The sequence below is a fragment of the Echinops telfairi genome, unplaced genomic scaffold (assembly GCF_000313985.2).
Source record: "Echinops telfairi isolate 266 unplaced genomic scaffold, ASM31398v2 ScPeMD7_7459;HRSCAF=8497, whole genome shotgun sequence".
Taxonomy (NCBI): domain Eukaryota; kingdom Metazoa; phylum Chordata; class Mammalia; order Afrosoricida; family Tenrecidae; genus Echinops; species Echinops telfairi.
This window is the reverse complement of record NW_022111359.1, coordinates 4987973-4991765: the sequence shown is the minus strand read 5'-3', so window position 1 is coordinate 4991765 and position 3793 is coordinate 4987973.

Here is a 3793-nt window from a genome sequence, read left to right as displayed (position 1 = left end):
CCCTCGCAGGACGCGAGCCGATTGGCCGAGGCGGCGTCACGTGACGTCCCGTCTCGGGAAGAGCGGAGCCTCAGGAACACCCTCGCGAGAGCCGTTGCTTCCAATCCTCCCTCAGCTCCCCTATTGATATTCCCGCGGACCGGGGAGAGCTTCGTCTGGGTGGCCTGTCATTGGTGGGAGGAGATTGCCTGCGATTGGTGGAGGGAAGTGTCAAATTTAAATATCAGCACGATGATTGGTTAAGGAGGGCGGGGGGGGAGGTTCTTGCGTCAAGACGCAAACGTATTATGTAGGACGTTGGGTGACAACTGGAATACTGCGATTTAGATGACGATCTGAAGTTTTTGAGTTTAATACTAATTGAGACACCAGCTGAATATCCAACAGCAATTAGTAGTACAAATTACCAGTTAGTGAGCAATAAAATAAAAGCCGGGCAGTGCTTCAGAAGGCTTTGACGTGCAGTAAGTATATTAAGAAGAATGAATGTAATGAAAGGTGCTAGTTAGATTCTCCGGACCTGCTGTTTTCGCGGCCTGAAACCCTCTTTCCGCAGCTTTTTCTAATTTATACATGACCCTCAGATCTCATATGATACAACGCAGAACCTTTTCGTTCTCCACCCTCATAAAGACCAGGTGCCTACCACACTTGAAAGCAATTACGGTTCCTAAAGGGAGCCGTAATGGTTATATGGTGGGCTGCGGGAAGTCCCGCAAGGTCGACTGTTCGAAACTAACAAGTTCTCTGCGGGAGAAAGTGACAATCTGAAACTCACAGGTCCTACAGCGTTGCAATGAGTCAGAATCAAATCATTGGTTGTAAGCTGAGTTCCTAAGCATCTATGAATGTGTTCTTTGATGAGTGCTTCCCCCTCCCCCCTTCTTTTCTATTCTAGCTTCACGCAGACCTGGTGGAATGGTGATGCATTAGGCTGGGATCCGGAAGGTCAGCAGTTCAAAACCAACAGCCACGCAGGAGAAAGAAGGGGCTTTCTACTCCTGTAGATAAGTTACAGCCTCTCAATTCAAAGGGGCAGTTCTGCTCTGGCTTTAAGGTCTCCAATAGGGCTAATCATACTTGTTCATCGCTGTATCTCCACATGCCTGGGTACATACATAGTATCCACTGCCATCAAGTGGATTCCAACTCATAACGACTCTATAGGACAATAGAATTGCCCCGGTGGTTCCAAGGCAGTCCATCTTTTTTTTCCCCACCCTGCCACTTTTTTTTTAACTGTCAATCTATGGAAGATGACTGCCACATAATCTTTGGCCCACCACAGTGACCCAATAGGACAGTGTAGAACTACCCCCATGGGTTTCCACGAATCTTTTTCCATGTGAGTAGAAAGACCAGCCTTTCTCCTGAGGAGGGGCTCGTGTTTTTGAACTGCTGACCTCGCAGTTAGCCCAACGTGTAACCACTATGCCACCAGGGTTCCTTACCCATCTATTAGGTATTCCAAAAATATTTGAAAGAATAAATATTGTGTGACTGAATTCTACATCATGGAGGTTAGATGCCTCCTATGGAAGAGGCCCCTCCAGGCCAACCCTGCAAGTCTTACAAATAGGTGAGCCCCAGCACCAACTTGATGTGTGAGGAAAGCAGAGGTGAGGATTGATGGAAACCAAACCTGAGCTGGGAGCTTGACTGTGGTTGATTGGATAGTTCAGTCAGTAGAACTGGTTGGAAAAGGAGCATTGGGAGGTAAAGGACAGGGGAAGATTAGTTCAGGCAAGCCACGTAGATCACATCACAGGTCTTCCACCTGCACCCTGAAAGAACCTTCCCTCCCTCTCTGACACTGTGGCATTCTGGGACAATTGAAGTTAGTGGACTACAGTTGAGAGGATCTTTCAAAATCATCCCAGGAGGTGAAGGCCAGAGCATGAGTATCTTTGGGGAGGGGGAGCTCTCTGAAGCAACCCTTTCACTAATCTAGCCCAGGAATCCTCTTGAGGCATTTGGAAACTTCCCGCAATCATTATGTGCATCCAGAACATCAGCTGCAGCTGTGAGCGTGCAACCCTGGTGTCCCCAGCCCTTGGTCTCAAATGTGTCTTTTGGGTTTTGTTGTCCCCTTTCTAGTCATCTTCTACTTCTGTCAATACATTCTCATTGTGCCCCTTCTAGGTGCCAAAGCCCCTCCCAGGTGCAGGAAAACAAAAACAAAAAAAAATCATTCATTTATCCCACAAATAGTGATTCTTGTCAGGCAAGATGATAGAATGTGGAATAAACACTTTTTTTTTTTTTTTTAGTTCATGGATTGTTTGTTGGCCTTTAGGAGTCTTTTCCAGTCCAGGGAGTAAACACTTTGATCCATAAGCAAGCAGGCTGGTCCATCCCACATGAGATGGGGGCACAGGGTTTCTTGGCCTCAGTACTATTGACATAGGGGGCCAGGTCGTTCTTTGGGGAGGGGACTGTGTATGCATTGTGAGATGTTGAGTATCATCCCTGGCCCCTCCCCATTAAATGCCAGCAGTACACCGCAACCCCCGCTACTCCTCCAAGTCATGACTACTAAACATGTCTCCAGATATGGCCAAGTGTCCCGTGGGAAAGATATAGAATCATCCCTGGTTGAGAACCACCGTGGTGAGGGTACACATAAAGGGAAGGACTGAGCCACCCTGCATGTTTTCTCCACTGTGGCACACCTGCAGCTGAGGCCTAGCAGCCTTCTCTAGGAGCCCTGGTGGCATAGTGGTTATGCATGGGGCTGCAGTCTGCAAGGTCGGCAGTTCAAAGCCACCAGCTGCCCTTCAGGAGAAAGACAGGGCATTCTAGTCCCCTAAAGCAGATCTTGGAAAGTCCAAGGGGGCTGGGGGTGGGGGTAGTTCTACCCTGTGCTATCAGGTGGCTATGAGTTGGCATCCACTTGGTGGCAGTGAGTTTTTGACTTTCAAGCAGTCCTCTGCCTCTCGGAGGATGACCACACCACCGAGATTTCTTTCTTTTTTTTTTTTTCCACCGAGATTTCAACATAAACATTCCAGTCCCTTTCATTCCAATCGCCTCCTTGTTCCTCCTCCTGACTCACTGCCATTCATTATTCATGACCAAGTCACTCGACAACATTTTACCAATAATAACTGCGGGGTGGCGGGAGGGCGGGGGAGCGACAAACCAGCTTGTCAAATCTGGGGAAGCTTCCTGGAGGAGGCATCATTCCAACCTGTGTCATCTTACTGAAAACCCACTGTCAAGGAGCCCATTCCAACTCACAGTGGCCCTACACGACAGAACAGAACTGCTTCGTAGGGTTTTCACGACTACATCTTTACAGGAGCACGCACCCCCCCCCTTTCTCCCTCAGATTTGGTGGTGGCTTTGAACTACTGACATGGCCGTTACAGCCTCACATGCTTAGGCCCTGTACCACCAGGGCTCAAGGGTGGGAGAAAGATTGGGAAAGAAGGGGTACGAGAAAAACAGCCTTAAGAAAAGGAGCAGAGATCACAGACCGTGGAAGAGAAATAGAGTCAGAGAGGTCGGTTGGGCCGGAGGATACGAGTTTCATAGGTGGTAGGAAGTTGGGGCTGTTTCTTGAGGCCAGTGCTGTTATTAGTGCTCTCACAGTGGTTCTGTGAACACGGCCCAGTCGTGAGCCTTCCTCAAAACATTGCTCTTGCCGCCCATGGTTGCAGCCGCTGTGTCAACTCATGTCCTTGCGGCCCTTCCCTATTTAGGCTGACCCTCTACTTTCCCTAGCATGGTAAAGTCCTTTTTCAGGGACTGGCCCCTCCTGATAATGTCCAAAGTGAATGAGATAAAGTTT